Here is an 18,974-nt window from a genome sequence, read left to right as displayed (position 1 = left end):
CCCAAGTTGTGTAAAACTCTGATACAGACACTTCAGAGAGATTCACAAATTATATTACTCTATTAAAAGTTTGGATAAATTCTACTCTTAGGAAAACAGTTTAATTCCTTTAGTTTTTATTTGTTTTGCTGTTTTTCTTTTTAATTTCAGCATATATTTAAAAAGTGTTTTGTTTAAATAAAACCTATTCTGGGAAAATATTTTAGAAATATTATTCTAAGGCAAATTACCTTTTTCTACAAGCTATAATCTTTATTCCTAACAAAAAGAAAGAAAAGAAAATATAAATAACATTTCATAGAAATATCTTTAAATCTAGAAAAATATTTCTTAATCACAAATTAATTATTTTTCATTTATTTATTTTTATTTTTTATTTTTATAAAGAAAAAATAAAAGAGAGCAAAGTCTACTTTTGTGGACTGAGTTAAGAGACCAGGGGACAGCATAACTGCAGTCCCCACCACCACAAATTATGCAGTTGAGTTTCCTACATTTGGGGAAATCGCATGGGTCAGCACATCCAGAGTGTAATGGATAAGCCTCGCCCTGGGAAAACCACCTTTGTGATCATAGTATCTCCACTGTTAGGTAAGTATAATCATAAATTCTGATAATTTTTCAAATCTACGAAGGACATTGGGTTAACTATAGAAAATTTAACTATGTCAAAGATAAAACAGCATAGTTTTAAATAGTTTTTTAAAGGCCTTTTCTTTGAAATTTTCTGTTTTCTTTCCTGTTAGAATACTGCTTTTTATCTCTAATGGATCCTTATTATATTACATAAAATTCCCACTGCATTCCAGATATTATGTAGTTGTTATTATTGGTGTGTTGAATATTTTCCACCTTCTGGAGGACAATATTTAATGTTCATTTATAGTATCTTGTTACAAAAATTTATATATTTTAAAATGAATGTATGATGACTGTGAAATTATTTAATACATATTTATATATGTAAAAATTTTATAACCAATGTTATTAGTGCAATTATATTAAATCACCATTTCTGGTAGTAAAAATAATATGCACAAATTTACAAATGTTATTTGCTTTACATGAGTTCCTACCATTTAGCTAAGTAAAATCTTTTAATTGATATTAAATGGAGAAATTTTTTAGTGACATAAATAATACTTAAAATGTTCACGGTTCTGCTAAGATTGCCATAGAAATAATACGTAAAATAGGGTGACTTGCTTTAACAGAACACTTGCAAGTGAAATAAGATTTTAGAGCAGAGTATTGCTAGAGTAGTTATTAAAAGACATCGAAGCAAAACCAAATAGGAAGAATTTATGCTCTTGAGTGCTTTGCTGAAATCCTTTCAGTCATGTTGAAGCAAGACAGAGTCTGTGCTTTTCCAGTTTTGTATCTCAGGTAAAACATAGCAGGGGGTGAAATGAATTCATCTTTCTGTCTTCAAGTAAACTAAAAGCAATTTTTGTCTTCCCATGTGGTCACTTGAGGTGCTTGTCATGTTCAAGCTAATGATATCAGGCACCCTCAGGTTGTTTAAGTATTCATGAAGTAATTAAATTCTCATTAACATATAAATAAAAGAAAACTGAAAACAAGTTTAGCAGGCACCTAACATCTGTTCTAATGCTTTTAAGTATTAAAATGTGCCACACAGAAGGAAAAGTGCATTCTGTTCAGGGAAGTATTTTGCATAGATTATTTATAGAAACTGTAATTAAACTGATTTGGCATATTAAAGAAAGTTAACAGGAGCACATTATTTAGATAGTTTGTTGTCTGTCACTTAAATAAGGAGTTAAAAATAGAAATCAGAAAAGTAAAATTAAGTTTCGTTTATTTTACATTTCAGAAAATATTATGAGTAATTGGAATTTATTTTCATTCTAAAATAAGATGGTTAAATTTTAGTTTATGCAGGTATATATCCAACTTTACAGCTGTACCCAAAAGTCCATTTCATTGCAAATTTTATAAAACAGTTTTGGTACTTGTCCAAATATTTCACTTAAACCCCTAAGTTTACCCTAATCACAGGTACAGATAATTTTCTCTTTATTGCTTTTATATATGGTTTTGTCAAATGGTAAAATGGAATGTATCGAAGGGAATCTGAACTTTCATTACTAGCCTTCTTGTTTACTTCTATTTTTTTTCATGCTATGTATTAACTGTTACAATTAAAAATTTTCCCAAAATTTTGCTGTTTCCCAATCATCTCAATAAAATTTGCTATTCAAATAGAATAAATTCACTTATTTTACCAAGAGTTCGATAACGGTAAGAAAATTAATTTTTTCTTCAACTCTTACAGCTTCTTAGAAAGTAACCCTATAATATAAGACAGATTTAAGGAGAGAAAGACAAACAAAACATTACCCATATTGTTGCATCTCAGAAAATAATACCCACAGAGTTTGTTGCTTTGGTATGCTGAACACCTTAAACTTCTATAGGATGGGTTTAGAATATGCCTGGAACTCAAAAATATTCTGACCTTTTCTGTTTACTCTCACCCCCGCAGCAGGGGCATTTGTCTCTGACCTTTCCTTACTAAGTTAAAACCACACCTATCACTGAAAATACAATTGCATTTTATCCCCTCCCTGAAATTTCACTATTTCAGGTAGAAGAATGAGAAATGTAATCACACCTGAACAGTTTGTCACAAGATATTGCCTGTCTCTCAGGCTCATTTAAATTCCAGAGAATCATTTAAAAAATGATGTCTGCTTCTTAGGTACATTTATTTTCTTTAAAATTTTCCTTCCCTCTAAAATTGCTTATAGTTTCCCACTGCCCACTCCCCTCTCCCTTGTGAAAAGAGTGAAACTGCCTTTGTAAAATTATAGCTAAGGAAATTATGACAGTGAAAGATATCAGACCTAACCAATTCTATCTTGCTTGTAACTTCTAAACTGTCCTTATTCATTCTTGGGTGTAGGTCAAACTAGCCTTGGGAAGGTATTTAGTTTATAATTTAAACAGCAGTCCTTCCCAAAAGCTAAACTCTTCTTGTAAAATGAATGAAAGGCCACCAGCCACAAAGTAACGATTAGAGGGGCTGCAATTGCAACTGTTACCAACCATTATTCTAAAGATCATAAAATTTGCAACTTCTCCAATTACTCTTGAGGATAACGTCACTACTATGAACTTAATTAAGATTGGCCTGTCAAGATGTCTTTGCCAGTTACTGCATATCTAACAACCAGATAGCCCCATCTGGACCTGCCATCCAGTTCTGTGGCCCCCACCCAGGAACTGACTCAGCATAAGAGGACAGCTTGGACTCCCTATGACTTCATCCCTGAGCCAACCAATCAGCTCTACTGACTCACTGACCCCCTTACCACTTAAAAACTCTTATCTCTGAGTTTTCAGGGAGACTAATTTGACGAAAAATAAAACTCCAGTCTGTCACATGGCCAACTCTACATAAATTGCTTTTTCTTCATTTCAATTCCCCTGTACTGATAATTAGCTCTGTCTAGGCAGGGAGCAAGGTGAACCCATTGGATAGTTACAAGAGTGGTTAAGCTTCAATTAACTGGCCCTACTTTAACTCTCATATTTTGTGTGGCTCCTGTGCTTAAGCATGTTAATACATTTTTATCCCTTTTCTCCTGTTGATCTATATATTGTCAGTTTATTTCAGCAAACTCAATCACTTATAGGAAGAGGAAAAATTCTCTTTACCTGTATAACATATACATTTTATATATACAAAAGAGACACCCAGGGAATTAGGAATTACCAAAGAGATAGTTTTGAATTCCAGTTTATGTAGCATTTTCAACCTTTGTTCTTTAGTAGTAAATTTTTGCAGAAGTGACAAGAGAAGAGGAGAGGACTTGCAACTTTAGGGAAGACCAATAAATGGCAAATAAAGGCTAGTTAGTAAAGCCTGGTAATGTAGATTTTGCTAGTATCTTTTTCTAGTATCTTTTGCTAGCATCTTTTTTCAGATGATAAGCAGCTAAAGCTGTTTTCAGTGGTTATGATTTTTTCTCCCTTTTAGGAAGAACTTTAAATTATCTGAGGCTTGAGAGGAATGTGACTCTGTGGCCTGAGTCACATGGCATGTCACTGTAAATTCTCCTTTCACTTCCTTATTCTTGTATTGTAGATGATTAGGAAAGACTTGAAAGCACCTTAGAAAAGAGCACCCTTGAGTCTAATACCCCTTTATAAGTAATGATAAAGCAATCTTACTTGCAGTAAACTGTAATCAATCAAATCACTGTAATGTATGTATTGGCCTTGTGTAGAAAATGTTGCAATTCTGCTAAATTTCTCTATCTCTGCCTATATAAGTGAAATTGTAACTTTCCCACTTTGGAGCACTGACCCAATTCTTCTGGAGTCTTTGTTAGCTGCGTGGAGATCCTCAAGTTTTGCAGTTGAATAAATGCTATACTTAATTGTATTTTTTGAATCTCATTGTTGAAGGTTGACATCTTTCATCTAGGCAAATAGGAGGGTAGAGACCTTTCCTGCATCTGCTTATTCTTTTTTTTCCTTTCTTGGCCTCTTTTTTATGAGTATATTTTAAGTCCTGTGGTACGTGTGCAGATCAAGCAGGAGTGTTGCATAGGCATACACATGCCATGCTGGTTTGCTGCATCCATCCCCCATTATCTACATTAGGTGTTTCTCCTAATGTTATCCCTCCCTGAGCCCCCTACCCCTGCTATCCCTCTTCTAGTACCCCCACCCCCCAAAAGGCCCCAGTGTGTGATGTTCCCCTCCCTATGTCCATGCATCCCCATTATTCAACATCCTTTTATGAGTGAGAACATGTGGTATTTGGTATTCTGTTCTTGTATCAGTTTGCCGAGAATGATGGTATCCAGCTTCATCCATTTCCCTGCAAAGGCCATGAACCCATCCTTTTTATGGCTGCATAGTATTCCATGGTGTATATGTGCCACATTTTCTTTATCCAGTTTATCATTGATGGGCATTTGGGTTGGTTCCAGGTCTTTGCTATTATATACAGTGCTGCAATGAACATATGTGTGCATGTGTCTTTATAGTAGAATGATTTATAATCCTTTGGGTATATACCCAGTATATATGGGATTGCTGGGTCAAATGGTATTTCTATATATAGATACTTGAGGAATCACCACACTGTCTTCCACAATGATTGAACTAATTTACACTCCACCAACAATGTAAAAACATCCCTATTTCTCCACATCCTCTCCAGCAACTGTTGTCTACAGGTTTTTTAATAATTGCCATTCTAACTGGCATGAGATGGTGTATCTCAATGTGGTTTTAATTTGCATTTCTCTAATGACCAGTGATGATGAGGTTTTTTTCATATGTTTGTTGGCTGTATAAATGTCCTCTTTTGAAAAGTATCTGTTTATATTCTTCACACACTTCTTGATGACATTGTTTGTTTCTTGTAAATTTGTTTTAGTTCTTTGTAGATTCTGGATATTAGCCCCTTATCAGATGGGTAGGTTGCAAATTTTTTTTCTCATTCTGTTGGTTGCCAGTTCACTCTAATGATTGATTCTTTTTCTGTGCAGAAGCTCTTAAGTTTAATTAGATCCCATTTGTCTATTTTGGCTTTTGTTGCCATTGCTTTTGGTGATTTAGTCATGAAGTCCTTGCCTATGCCTATGTCTTGAATGGTATTGCCTAGGATTTCTTTTAGGGTTTTCATGATTTTAGGTCTTACATTTAAATCTTTCATTCATCTTGAGTTAATTTTTGGATAAAGTATAAGGAAGGGGTCCAGTTTCAGCTTTCTGCAGATGGCTAGCCAGTTTTCCCAACATTATTTATTAAACAGGGAATCCTTTCCCCATTGCTTGTTTTTGTCAGTTTTGTCAAATATCAGATGGTTGTAGATGAGTGGCATTACTTCTGAGGTCTCTGTTCTGTTTCACTGGTCTATATCTCTGTTTTGGTACCAGTACCATGCTGTTTTGATTACTGTAGCCTTGTAGTATAGCTTGAAATCAGGTAGAATAATGCCTCCAGCTTTGTGCTTTTTGTTTAGGATTGTCTTGGCTATGCATGCTCTTTTTTGGTTCCATATGAAGTTTAAGGTGTTTTTCTCCAGTTCTGTGAAGAAGGTCAATTGTAGCATGTTGGGGATAGCAATTAGGCAAGAAAAAGAAATAAAGCATATTCAATTAGGAAAAGAGGAAGTCAAAATGTCTCTATTTGCAGATGACATGATTATATATTTAGAAGACCCCATCGTCTCATCCCAAAATCTCCTTGAGCTGATAAGCAACGTCAGCAAAGTCTCAGGATATAAAATCAGTGTGCAAAAATCACAAGCATTCTTATACACCATAAACAGACAAACAGAGAGCCAACTTATGAGCAAACTCTCATTCATAATTGCTACAAAGAGACTAAAATACCTAGGAATACAACTAACAAGAGATGTGAAGGACCTCTTCAAGGAGAACTACAAATCACTGCTCAAGGAAAGAGAGGACACAAACAGATAGAAAAGCATTCCACACTCATGGTTAGGAAGAATCAATATTATGAAAATGGTCATACTGCCCAAAGTAATTAATACCATCTGCTTATTTTTAATTGTCTTCAGCTCGAGAATACTTCATATTTTGGTGTGGCATACTCTGGTCTTCCAGAGTTGTTAAAATCTGTTTGCTAAAAGCAAGTCTCAAAAAAATCATAATATTGTAAACAAAGTTTAAGTGAAAATACAATTTCTATGATTTTAAATGGAACAAGACTTGAAATCCATTCTAATATTAACAGTTATTTCATATTTTTGCATTTAAATTTCACATTTTTATTGTCATCATCTACAATTTTGTATATGATTAGAAGAATGTAAACTGGATATTTTGCAAAATAAAATGAGAGTAAGTTCCAGAAAAAAAATTAAAATAAAATAAACAAAATGAAACAAAAAACTAGTTTATGTTTTGAGCAATTTCACACCATGCTATTTTTTTTTTTAATTTTTCTTTTTCAATACAGAAAAATAAGACATGCCAAATGGGACTAAGTAATTTTTTTTTGGTGGGGGAGATAATAATGCTGCTACTTTATCCTATTCATATCTAGAAAGTCATTATAGCTAGATGATTTCTATTATCCTTAAAAAGCCAAAATATTATGTGAAATTTAAAATACATTTGTAAACATTAATGGCATTTTAAGTGAAAAATTATATTTCTCTTGAAATTTTAATTTTTTTCTTCAAGTGGCAAAGATTTTTTTGCTCGACCCAATGTTAGCCTCATGAATTTTCTTACAGGTTCATTCATCTATGTACCTTCTAGTAAAATTACCTTTTATCAAGAACTCTGCTAAGTCAGTTTAATAACAAACCCCCATCTTTCATATCTGATCACTCTCAATATCTAATAAGATTCCTTATTCTATATTATCTTCCAGATGATGTCTAATCACCTTGACCTGTGTTCAGCAAGTATCCTATTAGGTTGTGATAGCAACAGAAGGTAGCCAAATACCTAGGCAGATAATAGCATGTCCCTGGTGAAATGTCACCTTCAAGCCATAAAACAGTTGAAAGGCTGAAGGACCGGACTGCTAGTCCTAGGCGAAACTCACGACCCAGAGTGATATCTTCTGTCCTGTTTGCCCACCCTTTCCTGATTGGTTCTTTCTGAATAACACCTTTTAACCAATTGAATGTTGCCTTTTCTGATGCCGCCTACTGCCTGCCTCTCCCCTATTCTGAGCCCATAAAAACCCCAGACTCATCCACATTGGGGGAACTTTCCCACCTTCAGGTAGAGGAACCACCCTGTGTCACTTCTCCACAGAAACCTGTTTCATCACTCAGTAAAACTCCTCACCTAAAGACCAGCCTAGCTAACATGGTGAAACCCCACCTCTACTAAAACTACAAAAAATTACCTGGGTACGGTGGCAGGTGCCTGTAATCCCAGCTATTTGGGAAGCTAAGGCAAGAAAATTTCTTGAAGCCAGGAGGCGGAGGTTGTAGTGAGCCAACAGTGCACCACTGCACTCCAGCCTGGACAACAAGAGTGAAACTCAGTCTCAAAGAAAAAAAAAAAAAGAAAAGGCTGGGCACAGTGGCTCACACCTGTAATTCCAGCACTTTGGGAGGCCAAGGTGGGCAGGTCACAAGGTAAGGAGTTCGAGATCAGCTTGGCTAACATGAAGAAACCCTGACTTTACTAAAATTACAAAAAATTAGCTGGGTGTTGTGGTGGATGCCCTTAATCCAAGCTACTTGAGAGGCTGAGGCAGGAGACTCACTTGAACCTGAGAGGCAGAGGTTGCAGTGAGTGGGGATCGCATCAATGCACTTCAGCCTGGGTGACAGTATGAGAATCCATCTTAAAAAAAAATCTCCCCACCTTGCTCACTCTTTGATTGTCTGCATATTCCTGTTCTTGGTTGCTGGACAAGAACTCAGGACCCCTGTGAGTGGATACTGAGAAAGGCTGTCACATAATCTTTTGCCCTCGCTAGCAGAGTATAGCCACCCCATGTGAGGGGCCAGACTGTTTTATAAAGGTAAAGACTGTTTTAGTAGCAATGCCTATGCCCACTACTTGTGTAGCTTAGTACAGTTCTTTTCAAATAGGATCAATGTAGTATAAGTTTTTGAATTCAAACATTCATTAGAAATATTAACTTAATTATCCTCAGATATGTTTAATTAAATAAAATAATGTTACTTCTAAGGATAGCAAAATCATTTAAAATTTGATTACTGAATATCAATTATGTATGTTTAAATACATAGTGACAAAGACTAAAATAATTTTGAGTTAAAACATTACTATAAATTTTAAATGACCACTAACTTGAATATGTTATAATCTCATAGACTTTTGCTGTTTCTACTGAATATAGGCAATGAGTATATTTTTAAAACTTTTCATTATTTTTGTTTTACAAGTATAGAAACATACACAGTACACAGACAACATCAACTACATTTTATCACGAATACATGGAATACATACATGATTGATTCCCCACCATTAAACCATTCATAACATGGATGCTAGGGTCTAAATGTTTGCGTTCCCCCAAAATTCATTTTCTAAAAATTTAAAGTCCTAGGTGATGCTATTAGGAGGTAGAGCCCTTGAGAGATGATAAGGTCACAAGGACAGAGTGCATGATTGGGAATAATGTCCTTATGAAGATACTCAAGACAGACCATTTGCCTCTTTTCACCATGTGAGAGCACAGCAGCACTATGAACAGCCCTACATTCAGTAGAAAAGTAAACCATTCAAGCTTACTGACTCAAGATCACAAGTGGAAATAGCTCCCGGTTTTTGGGTAACAAATCATTTCCCTTTTTCTCTCCCATCTATCACTGTTTTGCTGTCCTGATTTTGAGTGAATTTGTAATCAAGTCCTTGTTTTAAGCCTTTCCAGATGAGATCTCCAACATAGCTTTCATTTTCTGGATAAGACCTAAATATTAAAACTGCCAATTGGTTTTTATCTTCATAACTTGCTTAGATTTTCCTTTCTCTAGAATATTATTTTCCCTCTGATTTTAAATTTGGAGTAGCTTCAAGGCCTCTGTATGTTGCTTCATGACTCCTTATAGATCACATGAAAATTTGTTCCTCCAAATCAAGTTATTTACTATAAGACTTCACAAATTAAAACAGATTGTACACAGAGAAATAAAGAAAATTTTTCTTTTTTGATTTTTAAAGTTGTTTGGATGGAGTCTATGTATAGCAGTGGAGAACAAAGTGCTGCCCAAATCTTGTAAGCTTCCTGTGGTACAGTCATTCAAACGGTTCTTTAGGTAAAATTCTCAGATTTTTCTCTCTAAGCCCTCCCTCGTCACTCTTTGACCAAAATGTTTTTTGGTAATTGGGATAGTAAGTCTTAAAAAATCATATGTGTATTGAGGAGAAATAGATACTGAAATCCACACAGTATTTTCAGTAACATCACCCTACACTAAGATGGTTTACTTCAAGTCCTTGTCTCCCTTACATTAGGAATGTTTTAGCTTCTTTTTTAAATGATGTAGCCCTTTCTTGATTTTCACTGAAAACACATATGCTTCTTTTCTTGTCCTCCATTTGGTATGATAACTGAAATCAACATAATTTACCTGTCCATATTTAACACAATATTGAGAATAAGTAAAAGAAGCTTAATTATTTTCTCCAGGAAATAATTAGTACTGAATAATAACACTGTGAACCTCCTCAAATAGTTTATTTAAGAACAGTTTGTTCATCAAGGATTTGCTTCAAGATTCTTACATCAGCATGCTCACTTTATTCATCAGTTGAAAACAATTATGTAATAACATATATCCTCCTAAGTCCAAGTAAAATATTTTCCCATGAATTTTTTTATTTTTGAGATAGTAATAAGACTGTCAAATTTATATTTTCTTTTACCCAGTAAGTCTAAAATCTTAGGCATGCTTGATCAAGTTTTATTTGTTTGCATTTGCTTTTGTTTTGTTTTCCTAGTTTTTTTTAGGGAATCAAGAGTTGACTGGCAGTTGGCTCAGGCTACTCCTTCTTACCTTGACAGATTCCTTAATATTCCCATTGAATCACTACCTACATAATCCCTACATGCCCTCTGCAGGGAATTCAACTTCCCATAAACCACAAGCAAGAATCGAAAGAGACTTTAGAAAGCTAAACTCTGGCCTTCTTACTGTCTCTTCACTCTCCAACTGCAATCTTAGTTTAATGCAGCCACACAGTAATTGTTATGGACAGCTTGCAAGCCCATTGTTTTCCAAAGTCCCAAACATTTAGATGGGAAAAGCCCTCTCTCCTTATAAAATCTCCCAAACCACCGCACAAGTCTCCTTACTTTGGTCCAAAACTCAGAGAGTTCACATTAGAAATTATATTGCAATTTCTTAATTCTCTTTATTTTTCTTCCTTATAATCTCATTGATTAGAGATAAAGATAATTCTCTATTTCTTTTTCCTTTGTGATTTTCCTTATTGAAAACTGCCTAATTGGCCCTTTCAGTCATTTGATAAGCTCAAGGGAAAGTTTTTGTAGTAAAAAGCTCAACTTTGAGAGTGAGGATTGATCAATGGCTTCTTTTCCTAGAACAGTGGCTCTCAACAAGAGGCTATATTGCCCCTGCAGATCTTTGGCATGCAAATACACTTCAATTGCCTTGTTTTGGAGGATGTTACAGGCATCTCCTACTAAATGTCCTTTAATGCACACCACAGCTACCAAAAACAAAAAATTATTCAGCACATGTTAATAGTGCTAAGGTTAATAGTTCTGTTCCAGACAATATTACCCCCCCTTTTTTCTACACTAGATCATAAATAAATTAATACATTTATGTATAGTAATCACTTTTTTTTTTACTTTACAGGCAATGAGTAAGTGATTGTTTAATCATTTATTTATTCAAGTATGTATGTACACATTTCTATTTAGTGTTGCTGAAACATTTATCTATCAAGATGATTACAATATATTTCTCTTTGCAAAAGTGTTTCCAAAAATCAGAGTCTTAATTTGCAATGCAGTTTAATAAGCAGTTATTGTACATCTCTTATATGTAAGCATTCCTGGAGGATACAAATATGTCTAAATAAGAGTTTTTTTTAATTCAGGGGCTTAACCAGTAAGACCTACTCCACTAAGAACTATAATTGGGGGAAAAAAAAGTACTTTGAAAAGAGATGGAAGTAACAGATTAATTCCTGTTAGGAGTTGTAGGAAGGCCTTATTTAGTCAGGAGAATATAAGCATATTGGGAAATAAGCAAGTATTCAAGAAGAAAAAAAAACTTCTTAACAAACGCAGCAAGTTAAATTCCATGGTAAAGTTGAGTTAATTTTAATAAAGTTATTTAATACAGTTTATAGGAGCAGTGAGGGTTAAGAAGATATTTAAAGAATTTTTTTTATAACAGGTAAATTGTCATGTGGGTATTAGAGGTTGTTTTCAAGCATATGGCTTCACAGAAAAATATTCCTGAGAAATTGATGCAAATTTGCACATGCTCAGAAATAAAATATTTGAATTTCAGATTGATTGTTTTACATATTGTACCCTAATAAGTATTCATTTTGCATGTTCTTTGGAAGAGAACATTGAAAGCATTTGCCTAATCAATGATACATGTACATCTTCAAACTTGTATATTCCTGAACATCAAAATTTGATTTAATTACAAGTTAATGAGATGTATTTGGTTCCATCTATATTTGATTATGATTTTTAGGGCTTTACAATTGTAAGTTGAGATCGTCTTACCTAATATAGTAAAATAAAATAACAAAAATACAGCAAAGCCAATTAATTTTATTCAATATTTTTTCATGTTGGAAACAAAAAATAAGCAGGGTAAAAGGAGAATGTTCTCTTTCCATGTCATTAAAGACCAGTAGAATTCCATCAGTAACTTCCTCAAAGGTCAACAGTTTGTGTCTATAAAGGCAAATTTCAATTACCTTGAACACACTCAGCAAGTACCGCATTACTTCATTTATTATGCTTGACTGTTTAAACTAAGACAAAGGTGCATTTGTGAGATTCATTAGACTGTCTGTAGATAAGAGAACCTACAAGCTAATTTTAGCATGGAGAAAAATTTTAAGACATATTTATTTATTTTGTATCAATAGCTTAAAACAAAGAAGTGCTTATCGCCTTCAATTTGCAAGCTAAAAATTTAAACATCAACATTAAAACTATTGCATTGGTTGTTTTACTATTCTATTTTTAAAATTGTTGACTCAGCTTTTGAATACTGAGATTTGTGATTTATAAAAATGGCATGATATAAAATTTAATCACATTTATATGAACATGTTATTGTTGCCAATACTATATGAATTAGAACTTGCATTTTTTCAAAGAGCAATACTGAATAAATCACATTTATTTTTAATAACAACTACTAGTTTATATTTACCTTACACAAATTTCATAGTGATTTAAATTATTCTGACACAAAATATTAGGCAATATTTGGACAGTCATTCCTGAATGTTTATATAACTCTTCTAGGCCCCATAAAAATATTTCTATCATACTGAAAAGTCAGTGTCTAGAACAATCAGGATATTTTCTTGAATATGCATGACTTGTGACATTCCAAGCATTTCTATATATGACTGGCAGAGTGGGCTCATTCCTAGTAAATTCATTCATTCTCTATATTCAGTGATAAAGACAAACTTTCTAACTGAATTGCTCAAGTATAAATATTAGATGCTCATGACAGAAATAAACAGATGTGACCATAACATGGACATTTGTTGTGCATATATGATGTGACTATTGCAGTAAAATTAAAGACTCAGTGGCTTTTCAAGTAACCAGGTAAACATTTTGTACTGATAGTAATACAATACAGAAGTACTATTCTGAAAAGATAAACTATATGACAAAATCAATATCTATGGAAACAGACAAAGTCTTTTATGATAGCACAATATTTTTAGGCAAATGTGCAAATGCAAATGTGAGGTAGCAAATAATGTAATAAATAAACCTCAGTTGTTTAAAATAATTAACTTAGTATCAGATGGTAACTTGAACCCTACGTGTAACAGCCCCAACAGAGTGGCTCAGTTGCAATTGTGCATTATTTTTGCACTAGAGTTAAGAAAGGCAATTTCAATGAAATTGATCATAATCACAAAATAGGTAAATAGAAAAAAGAATTGAATTTTTAATCTTAGTGACTCTCTATTAGAATCAGAAGAACTCTTATAATAAAGGCTTTCTTATTCACTACTAAAACTGGGTGAACAACCCCTTCCCTTTTCTGTGTTATATCAAGACTTGTTATTGAAATAATGGTTTCTGTGAGAGCTCTGCAGGCTCTCCATTATCAAACTTGTGTGTGAGATATAAGAAGCATAAAACAACTTGAATTTTTAGCATTATAGCTCATGAGGTCACCCCATTGGTGAGGGTGAGATGTTTCATTTCAGACTAGAACTTCATAGCTGACAAAATAACTAAGGACTTATAGACTGCATAGCAGCTTAGGGATAATATTTTCCTCTACTAATGCAAGTGAATATGCAACATAATAAAATATATTTTCTTATCTTGATCTAATGTTATCGTTTCTATAACAACTAACATTTTGCATATTATCCTCTAAAATGTACAATGTTTATGCACAGGCACACATGTACACACAAGTATAAATGCACACACACACACACACACACACACATATATATATATATACACACATATACACACATACATGGAAACTCCTAGAGATGACATTGATATTAGATATGTATTTCTGTTTTGTTCTCCTGTGAATTATTTTATTTGAATCAAAATAAAATGAATTCATGTTATAATTGTATGTATGTTAAGTAAAATTTATAGGAGGCCATAATTTTGGAGTTAGCTCCTGCACTAGGCCCAACAGATCATGCCCAAGTGGAGTTACTCATGCTGAAATTCCAGGCCACCAATGAAACTAAGATCCTCATCTGAACTTCTGAGAGAAATCAAGGAGGTAACCAGCCTGATAAGGAAGTCTCTGCCTTAACTTTTATATGAGAAGTAACTTTTAAACTGCCAATCCTCTTTCTGCTTTCTTCAGTCCTTTTCTGTTCATGAAACCAACCTCCTCTGCTTGGCTCATCAGAAGACTCATTCTAATACAAAGAGCTCTTGCTGGCTGGGCATGGTGGCTCACAACTGTAATCCCAACACTTTGGGAGGCTGAGGCAGGCAGATCATGAGGTCATGAGTTCAGGACCAGTTTGACAAACATGATCAAACCCTGTCTTTACTAAAAATACAAAAATTAGCCAGGAATGGTGGCACACACCTGTAATCCCAGCTACTTAGGAGGCTGTGGCAGGAGAATCACTTGAACATGGGAGGACAAGGTTGCAGTGAGCTGAGATCATACCACTGAACTCCAGCCTGGGTGATAGAGTGAGACTTCATCTTAAAAAATAAAAAAAAGAGGTGTTGCTTGATTCCAGGATTAAAATACACTGGGTGCAGTGGCACCCACCCTTAATACCAGCACGTTCGGAGGCTGAACTGGGAGGATCACTTGAGTACAGGCGTTTAAGATGAGCCTGGATAATACAGTAAGACTTCATGTCTATAAAAATTGTAAAAAAAATTTAACCAGGCATGGTGGAACATGATTGTAGTCCCAGTGACTCAGAAGGCTGAGGAGGGAGAATTACCTGAGCTCAGGAGATCAAGACTTCAGTGAACTGTGATTGCACCACTGCATTCTAGCCTGGGTGAAAGAGCAAGACAAGTCTCTCTCCCTTTCTCTGTACACACACACACACACACACACACACAATATATATATATATAAATATATAATTTATATTAAATATATATAAAATCACACATAAAAGTCAATTAAGATCTTAAACAAAATGTATAATTTTATCTTTCAACATGTAGAATGAATTTATTGAATCCTTACATGTTCTCATCCTACCCAAAAAAGTTTTGAGAAACTATCTATATGGACAATTACTGTTGTGTATTGTTTAATACTTTAAGCATCATATGTAGTAGCAGATAGGAAACAGATACGTTGCAAATAACTCACACCTGTTATAGAAGGTAAAACATTAATTCTCTTATTCTTTCAGATAAAATATGATAATTTGGACTGACCTCCTAAAAGTACTCAGTGACTTAGAATGAATAAAATGGCACATAGACAATATAATTGAAATAGATTAACAAATGTATTAAAATTATTCTAGTTATTATTTTGCTCATTAAACCAAGCAGGTAAGCATAATTTAAAATATTATTTCTAGAAACTATATCTGTTCAGAATTTTTTTAGAGATGTATAGAAATAGTATCAAGCTACTATTTCTCTGTCTCATATTTACCTATAAGAACTTTAGAATTAAGTGAATTTTTTTCCATTTTTTTAAATTGAGATGGAGTCTCACTCTGTTGCCCAGGCTGGAGTGCAGTGGCACGATCTCGGCTCACTGCAACCTCTGCCTCCCAGGTTCAAGCAATTCTTCTGCCTCAGCCTTTTGAGTAGCTGAGATTAAAGGCATGTGCCACCATACCCAGCTAATTTTTGTATATTTAGCAGAGACGGGTTTCACCATATTGGCCAGGCTGGTCTCAAACTTTTGACCTCGTGATTCACCTGCCTTGGCCTCCCAAGGTGCTGGTGTTACAGGCGTGAGCCACTGCACCCAGCTGAGTTCAGTGAATTTTAATGAACACAAATAATGTCACATGTGCAGTAAAACAATTCAAATATATCAGACCCAAAGGAGTAATGTGAAACTTAAGTGCATTTTATTTTAGAATACTACAAAAACAAAACTCAGAACAGGATGGAAATAATTTGTCTATAGTTTACAAATGAGAAATTATCATGTTTCCTTTAATACTGTTTTGCATTTTCTAAACATTTTACTTTTGCAGTATAAGAATATATTTTACATAAGTATATTAAGATATATGTAAAATACATTTAATTATACAAATACATTTAAAACAAAATTTTTAAATGTGCAGTGTACAGTACTATCCCTTTATTTATTTATTTTTTACTTTTCCATAGGTTTTTGGGGTACAGGTGGTGTTTGCTTACAGGAGTAAGTTTGTTAGTGATGATTTGTGAGACTTTGATACATCCATCACCCAAGAAGTATACACAGAAACCCTATTTGTAGTCTTTTATTCCTCTCCTTCCCTCCCTTCCTTCCCTTCAAGTCCTCAAAGTCCAATAATGCATCATTCTTATGCCTTTGGGCCCTTATAGCTTAGCTCCCACATAGCAGTGAAAACATAGGATGTTTGGTTTTCCATTCCTTAGTTACTGCACTTAAAATAGTGGTCTCCAATCTCAACCATGTCGCTGTGAATGCCACTAATTCATTCTTTCTTATGGCAGAGTAGTATTCCAGTGTGTGTGTGTGTGTGTGTGTGTGTGTGTGTGTGTGTATCACAGTTTCTTTAAGCATTCTTTAATGTATAAGCATTTGGTTTGGTTCCACAATTTTGCAATTGCAAATTGTACTGCTATAAACATGTGTGTGCAAGTATCTTTTTTATTTTCCTCTAGGTAGATACTCAGTAACCCAGTAGTGGGATTGCTGGGTCAAATAGTAGGTCTACTTTTAGTTCATTAAGGAATCTCCACCCTGTTTTCCATAGTGGTTGCACTAGTTTACATTCCCACTGGCAGTGTAGAAGTATTCCCTGATGACTGCATCCATGCCAACATCTACTGTTTTTCAGTATGAAACCCACTTGGTCATAGTGAGTTATCTTTTTGATATGTTGCTGGATTCGGTTAGCTAGTATTTTGTTAAAGATTTTAGCATCTATGTTCATCAGGAATATGGGTCTGTAGTTTTCCTTTTCGGTTATGTCCTTTCCTGATTTTAATATTATGGTGACACTGGCTTCATAGAATAAATTAGGGAGGGTTCCCTCTTTCTCTGTCTTGTGAAATAGTGTCAATAGGATTTTTACCAATTCTTCTTTGAATGTCTGGTAAAATTCTGCTGTGAATTCATCTGGTCATGGAGGCTTTTTGTTGGTAATTTTTGAATTACAATTTCCATCTCACTGTGTATTTTTGATCTGTTCATGATATCTAATTCTTCTTGATTTAAGCAAAGAGGTTTGTGTCTTTCCACTTCATATTAACTTTAGATAACATGATGACAATGTGCCTAAACAATGATCTTTTTGTAATCAATTTCCCAAGTATTCTTTGTGTTTCTTGTATTTGGATGTCTAGGTCTCTAGCAAGGCAATGGAAGTTTTCCTTGATTATTCCCCCAAATATGTTTTCAAAACTTTAGATTTCTCTTCTTACTCAGGAAGGCTGAGGTTTGTGATCCAAGATGGCTGATCACTAACAGCTTGGGATTGTAGCTCCCAGTGAAAGCGCAGAGAACGAGAGGATGCCACACTTTCAGATAAATTTTCATTGCTCACAGACCAGAAGATTCCCCCTGGAGGAGACCCACGGGTCACCAGCGCAACTCTTGTGGCTGATGCAGCAGTTTTGCCGGCACCTCCGCACAGCAGCTCTTTGTGCAGAGTAAACGGGAGGAGATTCCCAGACAGTAGAGCACCATCAGTCTTAACGCCACTGTTTTGGCCAGTGCAGTGGGTTGCTCAGATTCCAGCACTGGGAATCAATAAACTGGACGTCCACTCAGAAACCCAACTAGAAAGGCGGTAATCGTAAAGATGACAGATGGATAAATTTATAACAAAGGGAAGAAACAAGCCTAAAAAGGCAGAGAATACCCAAAATCAGAACCCCTCTCCCTCTACAGGGGATTACAGATCCTCATCAGCAAGGGAACAAGCCCTGATGGAAAAGGACTGTGTGCCATTAACAGAAGTAGGCTTCAGAAGGTGGACAATAAGAAACTTCTGGGAGTTAAAAGAACTTGTTCTAAACCCAATGTAAAGAAACTAAGAACTTTGAAAAAAGGTTTGATGAAATGCTAACAATAGATAATATAGAGAGGAATATAAATGAACTAACGGAGTTGAAAAATACAACACGAAAACTTAGCGAAATATGCACAAATTTGAATAGCTGAATTGATCGAACAGAAGAAAGAATATCAGAGGTCGAAGACCTACATAATGAAATAAAACGAGAAGACAAGAATAGAGAAAAAAGGATGAAAAGGAATGAGCAAAGTCTCCAAGAAATATGGGACTATGTGAGAAGACCTAATTTACATTTGATAGGTGGGCCTGAATATGACAAAGAGAATGAATCCGAGCTGGAAAATACTCTTCAGGATATTATTCAGGAAAACTTTCCAATCTAGCAAAGCAGGACAATATTCAACCCCAGGTAATACAGAGAAACCACAAAGATATTTCTTAAGAAGAGCAAACCCAAGGCACATAATCATTAGATTCACCAGGGTTGAAACGAAGGAGAAAATACTAAGGGCAGCAAGAGAAAGGTCAGGTTACCCACAAAGGGAAGCCTACTAGACTTACAGCAGATCTGTAAGCAGAAACCCT

The 18,974-nt window shown here is 34.6% G+C and overlaps 1 non-coding gene across 1 annotated transcript; it reads right to left on the bottom strand.

Moving 5' to 3' along the window:
* Positions 1-436: 436 nt before the first annotated feature.
* Positions 437-599, bottom strand: LOC118147895 (U1 spliceosomal RNA). The gene has a single exon (XR_004734599.3). It is a non-coding gene; the product is annotated as a U1 spliceosomal RNA (small nuclear RNA).
* Positions 600-18,974: the final 18,375 nt, after the last annotated feature.

This window comes from Callithrix jacchus, chromosome 1 (assembly GCF_049354715.1).
Source record: "Callithrix jacchus isolate 240 chromosome 1, calJac240_pri, whole genome shotgun sequence".
In the NCBI taxonomy this organism is placed as follows: domain Eukaryota; kingdom Metazoa; phylum Chordata; class Mammalia; order Primates; family Cebidae; genus Callithrix; species Callithrix jacchus.
Note: the sequence above shows the minus strand (reverse complement) of the source record. Positions and strands in the feature narration are given on the sequence as shown.